The 16,504-nt window shown below is 39.5% G+C and overlaps 1 pseudogene; it reads right to left on the bottom strand.

The window, feature by feature from the left end:
• Positions 1 to 15,607: 15,607 nt before the first annotated feature.
• Positions 15,608 to 16,045, bottom strand: LOC148195210 (phytochrome E pseudogene; annotated as a pseudogene).
• Between the last annotated feature and the right edge of the window lie 459 nt (positions 16,046 to 16,504).

Below are 16,504 nucleotides of genomic sequence, written 5' to 3'. Positions count from 1 at the left end.
ATACGTTCCTATATCGACAAAATCAATAATCATGACATCAAATGAGTTAAACAATGCATGCTTTGAGCAAAGAGGAAAAACCCTAACTAATGATGAAAGAAAGCATGTATCTCAAATAAGATGTTTAAACACAAATTCCATATATGAGAGCTTCAAAAGATTACATTGATTCCCCAACAATAATACAAAGTTTAGTTCACAATATTCATGTTGAAACTAGATGAATAATAATGAAAGAATGAAAAATAGAACCCTAGAAAGATGAGTAGGTAGCCTAAGCATCCAAGATCTTCCTCCAAGGGGTGGAAAAGTGAGTGTTTGCTTCATCTCCAGCCAAAGATACCAACCCTAGGAAGTCCTAAAGCTTATATACTAATCGAAATATTAGAGAAAAGGGGGCCTAAGCCCAAAAGACCACTGCTCAGCGGTAAACTGCCGCTCAGCGGTACCAGCGCGTAGTCAATTCTCCCCTCAGCTGCACTTTCACCCCTCAGCGGAGCCAACGGGTGTTCCTGAGTGCCGCTCAGCGGTATACTGGCGTTGAGCAGTACTTGCGGCTTCTCTTCTTTTGCACTTTTTGAGTTCTTTTTGATTCCATCTGTATCCTTCTTCACTTCTTTCACCAAATTCACCTTAAAACCTGCATAAAACACTGAAATCAAGCATAAACCTGTCCAGCTCTCTTATTTCTAAAAATATGAACAAAAGCATGATTCCAAGCTAGTTTCTACGTGTTAAAGGTTGCTTTTGGTATCAATTTTAAGCATGAAAATAACAGTTTTTCAACTGTTATCACATCCTCTAAAGCTTCAACTGGAAAGGCGCATTAACCATTGATATGGTCACCACCACATAGTTCACACATCTATTGTTGAACCTGAGCAACTGTCTTTAATTCCTTTGGCAATTGAGCAAGTGCCTTTGTTAGATTCTCCAATTGTTGAGTTATAATCTTATTTTGAGCAAGCAAGGCATCATTTGACTACAATTGTAGAACCCCTTTCTGTTGAATAGTAGCTCCTCTTTCACTGTTCAGCTCATTGTCATTAGCAGCCATGTTCTCTATTAATTCTGTTGCTTCCTCTGGAGTCTTACATTTAATATTACCTCTAGCTGAGGCTTCTAACATCAACTTGGTTTGTGAACCAAGACCTCTAAGGAAAAGTAGAACTACTACTGCTTCATCAAAACCATGCGTGAGAGTCTCTCTCAGTAAACTTTTGTACTTGTCCCATGCTTGGCCTAGTGTCTCCTCCATGCCTTGTCTGAAAGAAGAGATATCTTGCTTCCCTTTATTGACTTTGGATTGTGGGAAGTATTTGTTTAAGAATTTCGCCACCACAGCTTCCCACTCAGTAAAGCTTCTTTCTGGAAAAGAGTTCAACCAAAGCTTAGCATTGCCTCCCAATGAGAAAGGAAACAAACTAAGTTTGATTGCTTCATCTAGCACTCCATTCATCTTCATTGTATTGCAGATTTCATTAAAAGTTGTGAGATGGTCATATGGACTTTCATGTGATAGCCCATTAAACTGATTACTCTTAACCAGATGTATCAACGCCGGTTTCACCTCCATGTTAGCTGCATTGACCCTCGGCCTTGCTATGCTGTTAAAATGTTGAGGGCCAACCACATTGGTATAATCTACAAGAGTCCGTCTACCATTATTATCCTCCGCCATCTCCTCAGTGCTATGGTAAGAACCATATGGTGAAGGTTGTACAAGATCTTCTGGAGGAGGGAAAAGTTCTCTAGATGTACGAATTCTTCTCCTCCGTCTACTCTCGTCTAAGCCTTCAAGAAGAGGTTCCGAGGTTTTCTTGCTTCTAGTACGAATTGCTTCCTGCATACACAAGAAAACAAGTTCCTAAAAAAATTTATTATCACAAAAAGATATAGAAGATATAAAAAATAAAAGATAAGAAGATAGAAGAATGAAAGATAGAAGATAAAATAAAAACAAAAAAAATAAAAACAAAAAATCGAAAAATTAAAACAGAAAAATAAAAACAGAAAACAAAAATTCAAATTTCAAAATTCAATATTCAAGTCAAAGATAATCAATAATCACACAAATAAACTAGTTAAACCACGAGTCCCTAGCAACGACGCCAAAAACTTGTTAATCATTCAGTATTTTGGCAAAGAAGTCAAATTAGCTCTCCTAATATGCACAACTACATCATTCCTATTCCTCTGAAAATGCCCTCCAGGCCCACACAAAACACTCTCTATATCATCAAAATCTGTTCCTTCTTCCATGTTTAGTGCAAATTGACACCGCACACCAGTCCATTCAATATGCAGAAACCTGTTAATAGAATCAGGATCATATCAAATGATTTTTCCTCTGACATAACTCATGTAGTCCTTTGTGTGAGAGTCACCCAATGGCTTTGCATTGGTGTAGAGTTCCTTGATCACTGCTATGTTGGCTGGCCTAGGGTAAGTGATGACAATATTTTTAACACTGAAAACGGTGCCAAAAACTTGTCAAACCTCGGCAAGTGTGACCAAATCGTATCAAGTAATAAACTTGGTATGACCAAGTATCGTTCTCCCAAAGGACTCATGGCCTAGTTAGTTATATGATTGTTTGATTATTTAAGACTTGTAAAAACAATTACTTTGGGGTTTCTAATGCAAAATACAAAAAGTAAATATGTATGCATGAATTTGATCAATGGAAAAGAAGAACAAAACACTTGGAACGAATTATATGGATGAGTATGTTGTTAGGGTTTATCAATTTCATCTTATCCACTCTCATATATTTAGGAATTCATCATTCTTTTCATGAATGTTAATGCCATTCTCTAAATTACCTTAAACCCGATGTCTCGGCGAAGAAAGCCTAATCATACTCACTAGTTTACAATGTCTTGTCTCCCTAGCAATTAATCATGCATTATAATGAACAGAAGCTTAAAGACAACCAACCATCATACTCCTATGTCTAGGTTTATACTACTGTTGGGAGAGTTTCCCCAGATCTAGATTTCCCCGTATGTGTCCATATCGACAAAACCAAAAATCATGACATCGATTGAGTTAAACAATGCTTTGAGCAAAGAGGAAAAAACCTAACTATTAATAAAAGAAAGCATGTAACTCAAATAAGATGTTTAAACACAAATTCCATATATGTGAGCTTCAAAAGATTGCATTGATTCCCCAACAACAATACAAGTTTAGTTCACCATATTCATGGTGAAACTAGATGAAAAATAATGAAAGAGTGAAGGATAGAACCTTAGAAAGTTGAGTAGGTAGCCTTAGCATCCAAAATCTTCCTCCAAGGGGTGGAGAGGTGTGTGTTTGCTTCGTTCTCTGCCAAAGATTACATTGATTCGCCAACAACAATACACGTTTAGTTCACCATATTCATGGTGAAACTAGATGAAAAATAATGAAAGAGTGAAGGATAAAACCCTAGAAAGTTGAGTAGGTAGCCTTAGCATCCAAAATCTTCCTCCAAGGGGTGGAGAGGTGTGTGTTTGCTTCATTCTCTGCCAAAGATTCTAACCCTAGGTCACCTAACACCTTATATAGAGTTCTAAAACTTACAGAAAAGTAGACCAAGGCCCAAAATAATGGCGCTCAGCGGTAAATACCGCTCAGCGGCACCAGCGCGTCAGCAATTCTTCTCCTCAGCTACATTTTTACCCCTTAGCGGTGCCAACAGGTCTTCAGAAGTGCCGCTTAGCGGTAAATGGTGCTGAGCAGTACTCGCGACTTCTCTTCTTTTGCACTTTTTGAGTTCTTTTCTGATTCCATCTCTGTCCTACTTCACTTCTTTCATCAAAATCATCCTAAAACATGCTGATGAGAGGGTCGCACCTCCCAACAAAAGTTGTGCATAAAATTAATGCAGTACAGTACTAGGAAGTGACTCCTAGGTCGTCTCTCAAGGACCAAATGTGGTTCAGTCTCAGATCACACACGTAGTGGGGGGGGTTCAAAAGGTTGTTTTGTTCTTGTGCGGATAAAATTAAACACGACTGGAAATTAAATAAAACCGCAACCAGAATTGAAAACATTAAAGTACATGAAAACATTCAACTGAACACTGCAGTAAATAAATGCCCAAACACAATTGAAGCTATTAAAAGGCAATGCGGAGATAACAAATTAAATGCACATTGGAATAAACCTAAATGAATATCCTAAATGAACGCACCATCACTTTTTCCAAAAGAAAGCAAATTGAATCAAATGTACGTGCACACCCCCTTTCTCCATGAGAACCTTTCTAAAAAAAATAAAATAATGATTTCTCATCTTCCTAAACGTTACAAGCTGCCACCTACTAAAATAAATCCTAATGCTCTAAAGGAACCATCAATGATAACCGTGCTTATTTCTAAGAGAAAAGGAAAATCCCATTGGCCTTTTTAAATGCTTTGGATGTGACTTCTCCCTGCCACCAACTCTCACCTAATCACTTCTTCATTTCTCATTCACTTTCTCCATGCCTTCTTGAATCACCATGTGCCCCTTTCTTCTCCAGCCAAGAAAGAAACGAAACTAATAATTCAACCATAATCCATCTCTCCGTGCACACCTTTTCATTTCCAAGGGCATCAAAATAAAATCATAAAACATCACTTCATCATCCCCTTCAACCCCGTGAACATTCAAGCATGAAAGCAATAAAGACTTCAATCAAAGGTGCATAAAAAGATCCAAAATGAAAGAGGCAAGAAATAAATGCAGCAAATAACAATTAACATAAGCTCTTGTGCACATTCTTTTTCATTCAATAGAAAACTAAAGATGACTAAAAATGAGTACACGCATGTTACTTAAATGAAATAAAATTCAGAATATGCTCTCCCATTCATCCCCTGTAAAGTACTCTCAAAGAAAGGAACAAAGGAAAACAAAAGAAAACCAAGTCTGCACACGCTCAAAACAAGTGGTGGCCGGCTCTCCTTCATCCCATTTTTTTCTCCCGCTCTATATTTCCTACACCACACGACACTACTACTCCCTCTCTACTCTACTGGAACTCCTGCCTAATACTCCATTCGGTGACCTATTTACTCCGTGCAGCCCCCCTCTTTCTGGACCATCTTCCGTTTGCACCCTTTCTCTCCATGCACACACCACTTCCAATCTGCTGGACTGAGCTGTGCGTGTGAGTGTGCTTGAAGCCCTCCGTGTGCTGCTGCTTGGACCATGCGTGCTGCTTCTTCTTTGGACACCCCCTTACGCTTCCATTCTCAGTGACGCTGCTTCCGCGTGCACCTCCCATGTGCGTATGTATCTCCTTTCTCCAATGCTGGATGTGGGCCGCGTGTGCTGATGTGCGAAGGCTGGATGTTGGTGCTTCTCCACGTGTGCTCATGGGCTGCACCTCCTGCTTCTTCCCAATCTCTGCATGAAGCTGCTGGACGTGTGGATTGTGTGCACCTCTCCATTCAACACTGGACTGCTTCTGGATGGGTGAGCGTGAAGGCTTCTTCCTTTTGCCACTCCCTGGACGCGCAACTATGGGACGTGCAACCTCTGGATCGCTTCTCTTCTATTTCTCCCTGTGGCAGCTGGACCATGTGCTTATTGCTTCCGCTTGTGAAGGCTGCTGGAATGTGCTGGGCCATCAAATGAATGTCTGCGTGAATTGGATTCTCGTGTGCACCTCTCCATTCAACACTGGACCGCTTCTCATTCTCCGCATGGTGTTGCTGGACGGGAGCTCCAAGGCTGGACCAGTTCTCATTCTCAATCTGGATGTGTGTAGCTCTCCAAGTTGCTGTGCACACCCCCTGTTGGACCATGGACTTGCTGTGTTGTGCACATGGACGTTCAACACCTTCACTTCTAATCATCATTGGGCTCTCTTCTCCCATGCAAGACCGTGAGCTGCTTGGGCGCTGGATTTCTTCCAAAATTTTCTGGACCGTGCCAAACAAATGGGACCGTGAGCGTGTTATCCGCTACTGGGCTGCCGTGTGCGTAGACCGGTTTCCCATTTCTCTCCCCGCACCTCCTAAGATGATTCCCAAGAACTCCTTTATCCATTGTGGGCCGTGTGTGTGTGCAGCCTGGAGCTAGCAAAGTGTTGGACACTCCCATGCATGATTCCTCTGTGTGCATTTTTAGTTTCTCGTTGCACCTCCCAGCTACTGCCGCTGGATGCTTGCCAAATTGAGTGAAGCCCCTGGACCGTGGCATCCTTTTTTTCTCTTCCAGCACCACCATAATTTAAATCCACACCTCTCTTTCATTTTATTTCAAAATATATTTGATGTGGTATTTCTTTTCACCTCCAAATGTCCCAAATATTATCCAACAATTTCCCTACAATTAATAATGCAAATAATTAGCTCAAATAATTCAAATTAATTAAAATAAGAATTTTTGGTCAAATTAAGCACAATTATCAAAAACGGGAAAATACCGGACAATTAAGCACAATTCCCCGATTAAATTCGGTACAATAAACTAAGTGAAGTGAATAAAATATTGACTCATCAAAATAGACCACACTTAGTCTTTTGCACTCCTCGGCAAAATCAAGACGCAGATCAAGGAATAGTTCAAAGGACTTTTAGGAAGGTGACACAGACTCAGCATACGGAAAACAAAGACTCAACAAGGACAGAAACAGAATTACACAGTCCTCAAGAAATCTGGACAGAGAAAAGAAGTAGACAATTCCAACACAGAATGAATCAGAGAAAGCAGATACTCATGAAATCATCCAAGCAATTCAAGACATGGCAAAATGATCAATCAGCTCAAGAGGTGAATCAAAAGTAACAAAACCTCACAGATGCACTATCAGTGTTTCTCTCAAGTGTTTAAGGTAAATCAATGTCACTCAATGCACTCAAGAAAGCAAACACAAATAGACTTGGCAAGCCTCTAATATCAACACTTAAAATACATGCATGTTCAAATCAAAAGGTCTTTCATGGATGTAATGGGGCCAAGGACAAGGGAGGATAAATATGGATGAGAAGTTACAAACCAAAAGAAATAGAGGAGCAATGGGGAACAAGTGTAAACATAGTCAACTCACACCCAAAACCTCTAATTCAATCCTCTTCTTGACTCCATTATTCACAAAAAAATTTTATTTTTCTCATTTTTCTCTATTTTTTTTTCATCCTATCTCTTTTCTTTTCTCTCTTTAGCACACAACTATAAGAGACAAGATATAAATCATATTTCTATTTTTTTTTCATCCTATCTCTTTTCTTTTCTCTCTTTAGCACACAACTATAAGAGACAAGATATAAATCATATTTCTAAAAACAAAACAAGAAGAGGAACCAATTAGCCAATTTATCAGAATCCCCAAAGAGACCACACTTATTCCCAAGACACTTCCAAAGCTCCAAAACTCCCTAAGGTTAAGGTAATCATGGTTTTTCACTTAGGGCTAGTGTGTGAGCATTCAAAACAAAGAAATGGGGGAAAGTATAGGCTCAAAAAGGGTTTTCAAAGGATTAGAACAAGGTAAGCTTATTTGGCTAGAGAGGCTCAAGAACAAAACTGCCTTTATCACTTCCAAACATGCATATCAATCAAGAATTATCAACAAGAGTCAAGCCAAGGCATATGTGCAAGCAGTCAAGAGACATATCACACACAAGAAAGAACATAAAGTGGCTCAAATCTCACACAGGGTAATTTATGTCACAATCAAATCAACCTCTCAAACATCATAATCATCTTCCCAAGCAGAGAAAAGCAAGGATTTCAAACAAATCAGAGTATCAATGAAGTGAAAGACACATCTACAACCTAATCAAAGTCCAGAAATCAAGAGAAACATGTAAAACTGTACACAAGAAACGACAAAAATAACCTAGAAAAGAAAAAATTTAACCAAGAAAACAAAAACTAACAAAGGAAAATAAAAATCTCCCCCAATAGACCACACTTAAACCACACAGTGTCCTCAATGTGTCATAAGCATAAGATCAGAAATCAAAACAGTCAACAGATCATGGACAAGTGCAATAAAAGTAGGGAAAAGGGGAGAAGAGAGAAAGAAAACTCCCCTGATCATGGTGGCAGTTGCCAATTTTGGACTTGCAGGGGGATGTCTTCCGCCATTGGATCCAGCCAGGAAGTTTTGAGGAAGAATTGCTTCATCCTCCAGATTTGATCTAGCAGGGAGATATCATCCACAGTTGGATCTAAGAAGCAAAGGTTGTTGATGAGCAGGTTCAGCTGGTGCCTATTGATCTTGAAGCTTTTGTCAGTGTTAGCACCTTTGTTTTCCACTGTGGGTGTTTGTCTATCAAATTCATGTGTACCTCCTACAACATGGTTAGTGCAATGTGGTTCCAAAGAAATGACATGCAGGGGTATACCACCCAATCCCAGTGTAATAGGCTGAACAACAGATAAACTCTCAGAACATGAATCAATTTCAAATTCAGAAACAATATCAACCACAGATTCAGATTCATGTTCAGTGCATGGAGAATAAACATACGAATTTGATATCAAAAATTGATTCTCATCATGCAGAGAGGAAGAATTAAAAACAGACTCATCAACAATACAATCATCAACATACCTATCAACAACATATTCATCAACAGCATTGTCAAAATTAGGTATGTTTACCTCCACTTCCTTGAAGATTGGTAGACTGTGGGGAAATGAAGGTGGTCTACCTGGTTCAGAATTACTGCTTATTTCTGCCTGTTCCTCAAGATCTTTATCAGTCTCCTCAGATGCAAGAGTAAGGACATCTGAAGGTGGGAAAGTAGGTTTCGCAGTGGTAAGCTCATAACTCTGCTCCCCATCTCCTATGTGGATGCCACCATCATAATCTGGAATCCAAACAGTCTGAAATGATGACTCTGAATCTTGAGACTGTTCCTCAGTGAGTTGAGTGGCCATCTGCCCTATCTGATCAGTCATACTCTGAATGGCAGCTCCTATTTCTTGCTGGAACTGCATGTTCTCTTGCTGAAACTGAAGGTTCTGCATGGTCATCTGCTCCAACAACTCCTGCAATGTAGGCTCAGAAGTAGAAGGTTGAGGAGCTATTTGGGCAGGAGCATCATATTGCTGACTCTGATATTGCTGGACTGGTGGAGGCATACAAGTACTCTGGAATGGTGGTTCTTGATAATGATGCTGTGGAGCATTATACCATTCCAAGGTAGGGTCATTCCATCCAAGACCGTTACTGTAAACATATTGCACAAGGGAAAATTTGCTCAGAAACTGATGCTCAAGATATCCCCAATCGGTAACGGATCTCAGAGGAAGAGAGTCTTTCCAATCCTTAGCTGCTCCTTGTAATGAATGCGGAAATGCGCTCAAGAAAATGTAATCAAGAGGGACATCTGGAGGCTTCATTGAAGAGCACATGATGTGGAGCTCCTCCAAATGTCTGTGTGGGCATTCTCCTGCAAAACCATGAAACTTAGGCAGCAAATGTATCAGTCCAGGGGTGAGATCGCAATGAAGATCATCCTCCTTAAGTGAAACCGGCTCACAAAGAGCACTCTCAGAAGTCGGAGGATGAGCCATATTGCTCTCAACATACAAATCAGCAGAATATGAATCACAATCAAAGTAACATGCAGAAGGAGAATCATAATCAGAGGCACTGGCAGAATAAGCAGTATTCACAAAATCAAAATAGGTAGACATGGAAAGAGAAGAATACTAAAAATCACGAAACAAATAAAACACAACACATTTATACATGCAACACGCACACACAAAACAGAACATCACATCACATCACATCATAACACAAGACAAAACACAACACACACAAACACAACAAAAAGACCTAAGACCGAACCATTGGTCCCCGGCAACGGCGCCATTTTGATGAGAGGGTCGCACCTCCCAACAAAAGTTGTGCATAAAATTAATGCAGTACAGTACTAGGAAGTGACTCCTAGGTCGTCTCTCAAGGACCAAATGTCGTTCAGTCTCAGATCACACACGTAGTGGGGGGGGGGGGGTTCAAAAGGTTGTTTTGTTCTTGTGCGGATAAAATTAAACACGACTGGAAATTAAATAAAACCGCAACCAGAATTGAAAACATTAAAGTGCATGAAAACATTCAACTGAACACTGTAGTAAATAAATGCCCAAACACAATTGAAGCTATTAAAAGGCAATGCGGAGATAACAAATTAAATGCACATTGGAATAAACCTAAATGAATATCCTAAATGAACGCACCATCACTTTTTCCAAAAGAAAGCAAATTGAATCAAATGTACCTCATGCTCCCCATCAATAAGCGTGCACACCCCCTTTCTCCATGAGAACCTTTCTAAAAAAAATAAAATAATGATTTCTCATCTTCCTAAACGTTACAAGCTGCCACCTACTAAAATAAATCCTAATGCTCTAAAGGAACCATCAATGATAACCGTGCTTATTTCTAAGAGAAAAGGAAAATCCCATTGGCCTTTTTAAATGCTTTGGATGTGACTTCTCCCTGCCACCAACTCTCACCTAATCACTTCTTCATTTCTCATTCACTTTCTCCATGCCTTCTTGAATCACCATGTGCCCCTTTCTTCTCCAGCCAAGAAAGAAACGAAACTAATAATTCAACCATAATCCATCTCTTCGTGCACACCTTTTCATTTCCAAGGGCATCAAAATAAAATCATAAAACATCACTTCATCATCCCCTTCAACCCCGTGAACATTCAAGCATGAAAGCAATAAAGACTTCAATCAAAGGTGCATAAAAAAATCCAAAATGAAAGAGGCAAGAAATAAATGCAGCAAATAACAATTAACATAAGCTCTTGTGCACATTCTTTTTCATTCAATAGAAAACTAAAGATGACTAAAAATGAGTACACGCATGTTACTTAAATGAAATAAAATTCAGAATATGCTCTCCCATTCATCCCCTGTAAAGTACTCTCAAAGAAAGGAACAAAGGAAAACAAAAGAAAACCAAGTCTGCACACGCTCAAAACAAGTGGTGGCCGGCTCTCCTTCATCCCATTTTTTTCTCCCGCTCTATATTTCCTACACCACACGACACTACTACTCCCTCTCTACTCTACTGGAACTCCTGCCTAATACTCCATTCGGTGACCTATTTACTCCGTGCAGCCCCCCTCTTTCTGGACCGTCTTCCGTTTGCACCCTTTCTCTCCATGCACACACCACTTCCAATCTGCTGGACTGAGCTGTGCGTGTGAGTGTGCTTGAAGCCCTCCGTGTGCTGCTGCTTGGACCATGCGTGCTGCTTCTTCTTTGGACACCCCCTTACGCTTCCATTCTCAGTGACGCTGCTTCCGCGTGCACCTCCCATGTGCGTATGTATCTCCTTTCTCCAATGCTGGATGTGGGCCGCGTGTGCTGATGTGCGAAGGCTGGATGTTGGTGCTTCTCCACGTGTGCTCATGGGCTGCACCTCCTGCTTCTTCCCAATCTCTGCATGAAGCTGCTGGACGTGTGGATTGTGTGCACCTCTCCATTCAACACTGGACTGCTTCTGGATGGGTGAGCGTGAAGGCTTCTTCCTTTTGCCACTCCCTGGACGCGCAACTATGGGACGTGCAACCTCTGGATCGCTTCTCTTCTATTTCTCCCTGTGGCAGTTGGACCATGTGCTTATTGCTTCCGCTTGTGAAGGCTGCTGGAATGTGCTGGGCCATCAAATGAATGTCCGCGTGAATTGGATTCTCGTGTGCACCTCTCCATTCAACACTGGACCGCTTCTCATTCTCCGCATGGTGTTGCTGGACGGGAGCTCCAAGGCTGGACCAGTTCTCATTCTCAATCTGGATGTGTGTAGCTCTCCAAGTTGCTGTGCACACCCCCTGTTGGACCATGGACTTGCTGTGTTGTGCACATGGACGTTCAACACCTTCACTTCTAATCATCATTGGGCTCTCTTCTCCCATGCAAGACCGTGAGCTGCTTGGGCGCTGGATTTCTTCCAAAATTTTCTGGACCGTGCCAAACAAATGGGACCGTGAGCGTGTTATCCGCTACTGGGCTGCCGTGTGCGTAGACCGGTTTCCCATTTCTCTCCCCGCACCTCCTAAGATGATTCCCAAGAACTCCTTTATCCATTGTGGGCCGTGTGTGTGTGCAGCCTGGAGCTAGCAAAGTGTTGGACACTCCCGTGCATGATTCCTCTGTGTGCATTTTTAGTTTCTCGTTGCACCTCCCAGCTACTGCCGCTGAATGCTTGCCAAATTGAGTGAAGCCCCTGGACCGTGGCATCCTTTTTTTCTCTTCCAGCACCACCATAATTTAAATCCACACCTCTCTTTCATTTTATTTCAAAATATATTTGATGTGGTATTTCTTTTCACCTCCAAATGTCCCAAATATTATCCAACAATTTCCCTACAATTAATAATGCAAATAATTAGCTCAAATAATTCAAATTAATTAAAATAAGAATTTTTGGTCAAATTAAGCACAATTATCAAAAACGGGAAAATACCGGACAATTAAGCACAATTCCCCGATTAAATTCGGTACAATAAACTAAGTGAAGTGAATAAAATATTGACTCATCACATGCATAAAACAAGGAAATCAAGCATAAACCTGTCCAACTCTCTTATTTCCAAAAATATAAGCAAAAGCATAATTCCAAGCTAGTTTCTAAGTTATAAAGGTTGCTTTTGGTATCAATTTTATGTATAAAAATAACAATTTTTCAACTGTTATTAGTAAGTAGCTATATTCTCCCAATTTTTGTTCTCTAGTTCCTCTCCAAATTATGGATCCAAGTCTGGTATCCACCCCGCCTTCCGCTCCATCAAGAGCCTTCTATCTTGGACAATGAGGAAGTGTTGCTCATGTCTACGGGAAAGGAACTTGTGGGAATAGTGGCGCTCTGGTTCCTTCCTCTTAGTTTCCACGGTCTTAATTCTCTTCCCTGATGAGGAGGCCATCCCTGCATCAAATACAATACACAAAACCCCAAGAAACATTGTCAAGCATTAGTAAATCACAAAATAACCTCCAACATGCTTCACTGACATCATTGAGGCAAAACAGATGCATGAGGTAAACTTGTGATTGTGATATTGAGCAGGATGTTTATATAAATGTTGGAACATGAATTAGCCTATGTGAGAATTGGACTCCAGAGTGTATGTGAATTATTGCTATTACTGTGAAAGCATGAATGACTTTGCCCAGGTTTCTATGATTGAATCACTTTCTTGCATGTGTCATATGATCAAGGCCATCTATTGTTATCCCTTTTAAGCCAATGCATCAGTTTAGCCCAATAAAAGAGAGCACAAATGTGTTCTATCCTTTGAACCTTTAGCCTTAAACATAAAATGAAAACCCTTTTTGAAAATCTTTACCTTGAGTTAAGTTAAGAATATGTTGTGTGGTATTGATAAAGGTTCAAGTTTGGGGTTGTTGGGAAATTTGGAAAAGAAAATAAGCATTGAGCTAAGTGTTGAGCAAATAAAAAACCAAAGGAAAAAGAAAAGAAAAGAAAGAAAAAGAAAAGATCAATGCAAGGGAAAGTTGGGAAGAAGTAAGAGAGGTGTTTAAATGATGAAATTATGAATGACTCTCTTAACTCAAGGATTTTGTGATCCGGAAAAACCAATTTTCTTCTTAGCCCAGCCACATTACAAGCCATAGAAAAGCCCTTATGATGATATTAGCTTGTGAGTTTGATTGATTATGGTTAAATGAAAGACAAAGTTGATTTATGTGACATTGTGATAGTAGAGTGAATGAGTCACCTCCATATACACCTGTGTGTTTGAGAGAAACACTTTTCCTTGGTAAGGAGTAGTTCCATGTCTGGATTATTACATCTTTTCTTGGTTGATCATTCATGAGTATAGCACCTGTTGAATATTTTGTGATTATGTGAGCACCACAATGAGCTTAATTGAATCAAGGCATTTATTCATCTTGACTGATATTCTTTATAATAAGCTGATATGAGCAATTACTTGTCTTGAAAGAAAAGGTTTGGAAGGTGTTGAAACCATTGTATTGATTGTTTGAAAGCCAAGTTACATTCTTTTTGCTTGAGGACAAGCAAAGTTCTAAGTTTGGAGTTGTGATAACGGTTGAATTTACCGTTATTTGATACTTAATTTCGATACTAAAAACATCCTTTTTGACTTAGAAACTTGCTTTAACTCATGCTTTTGCTTTAGTTTTGTGAATAAGAGAGTTAAAGTTATACTTAATGATTTTATCACTAAATTCCCTTGATTTTGTAGGCTATTGGAATGATTTGAAAGAAAAGTTAAAGTACCAAATAGTTGGAATGCAGAAAAGTCAACCAAAGTGCATAAAAGTCAACCAGAGTGCAGAAAAGTCAACCAGAGTGCAAAAAAAGGGCACTGAGCGCAAAAAAGGGGCACTGAGCGCCGATTTTCTTCCTACACCACGCCTGGGTGCCCTTCTAGGGACGTTGAGCACCAGTTTTGACCCGTATTACACCGCTGAGTACCATTAGTGGGGCTTTGAGGGTCAATCTTGTGGGCTTGGACCCGTTTTCTATTATTTTTATGTTCTATTTAAGGACTTGGACGTCCTAGGATTGACATCTTTGGACGAAATAGGCTCAGAAACACACTCCTTGCTCCCTTGAAGGCGGATTTGGATGCAGAAGCTCCTATCTTCAATTCCTAGGGTTTTATCTTTCATTCTTTTTGCCATTATTCATCTAGTTTCACCATGTCAATGGTGAACTAAACTCTATTTGTTGTTGGGGATGATGTAACCTTTATAAACTCTCATGTATTGAATTGATTCTTGATTATGTATGCTTCTTTCATTAATTGTTAGGACAATTGTTCTTTGCATAATTCTTGCTTCGTTTAACTCATTCTTTATCATGATGTATGATTTGCATGAGTATCGGAAGGTATCTTACAATTCATGACCTAGAGAAATATTCCCAAAAGCAGTATTGCTCAGGAATGAGGATATGAGTTCTGGTTGTCTTAAGCTTCTGTTCTTTGTAATTAATTATTAGGAATACTAGGAGTTGTATGAACTAATAGTTAAAGATAGGCTTTCTTCGCCGAGGAATCGGGTTTTAAGTGTTTTAGATAGTGACATTAACATTAATGAAGAATTAGAATTCGTAAATACATGAGAGTAAACTAGGTGAAATCTAACCCCAACATTATAATCATTCCATAATATCAAATCCGTTCATCTTTGTGCTTTTGTCCAATTAATCAAATTGCATGCATATTTACATTTCAGTATTTGCATTCTAAACGTAAAAGAGTTTGTTTTCAAGTCCTATTTAATCAAGAAATCACATAACTATTTAGGTCGTGAGTCCTTTAGGGATACGATGCTTGGTCTTACCATTTTATATTACTTGATACGATTCGGTACACTTGTCGGAGTCTTAACAAGAAGCTAACTCTTTAGTATCATAAATGTTTTCTCTGCCTATTGGCTTGTGTTCTCCAGAGGACAGATTCAGATTTGGCGTTACAACCTTCAAGAAGCAAAAACAACCAAGTATATTCCTAGCAGCATCAATTCTCTTTTTTTTTTTGTTATAGAACTCTTAACAAATTCTCCATTTCTATCACAAAATCCATATGGTAACTTCTCAAAATCTTGGCCACTTATTCCATGGTGTATTAAAATCATAAAATTAAGATATCTTGACCTTTTAGTCGACAAAAACTTCCAAATATTTCACAGGAAGCAATTTTCCTATGACTTCATCTATTTCCCAACCAGTTAGCCTTTCCATGGTTGCATTCCATTCAGAACAGCAGGCACTCTCATCAGAAGAAAATATGTGTGGAATTAGTGGACTGAGACTCTGCTCGATTGCTTTGTAATCACCTCCCAACTTGATCAGTTTATCTTGAACCATTTTCTCATAGGTGATGTCTTGACCTACAAAGCATACCCTGACAATAGAATCTATGTAGTCCTTACTAGTGCAAGTATTGACCATGAGATATACAACTTTTTGTTGCTGTTGAAGCCCAAAGTGCTTTATTTTAAACTCTACACTTTTGTTCTCCTCTCCTTGCAAGGCTATGCTTAGAGTATTTTTAAAAGTCTTACATGAGTCCGCATGTATAATTTCATTTACCATGGATTTCCCCATAGCTTCACTGCGTGGTAGACCTGTCAGTTTAGCAATCTTTGAATTCCATCCATTGATTACCCTACCTGAATCAACCCCAAAATTTGAAATTGTTGCAGTCTCGATTAATCACACCATTTCAAGTGCTACTGAACTGAGTTCATCCATCACTCCAGTTGAAGTTGTTACCAATGTGGAGCATTGGTGTCTTGAAGTTAATGATTTTGATGATGCTACAAAGTGAAGTATATGAAGACTCTTGTTGTATGAAGTTTAAAAGCATTTATGTATAAGAGAAGACACCAAGACCGAACGGTAGAAGGCATGACCAAGACCAAGTAGGGCTTGAATGAAATCGAGCAGTTGGACACTGAAGTTGTGGAAGAAAGAATTGAATCCCGCAACAGAGCAAAGGTATAACTAAGACTGAACAATCGTAACAATTGAAGGTCAAACGCAGTAAAAGAC

The sequence above is a fragment of the Vigna umbellata genome, chromosome 7 (assembly GCF_029865625.1).
Source record: "Vigna umbellata cultivar VRB3 chromosome 7, Vumbellata_1.0, whole genome shotgun sequence".
NCBI lineage: Eukaryota > Viridiplantae > Streptophyta > Magnoliopsida > Fabales > Fabaceae > Vigna > Vigna umbellata.
This window is presented reverse-complemented; position numbering and strand designations above follow the sequence as displayed.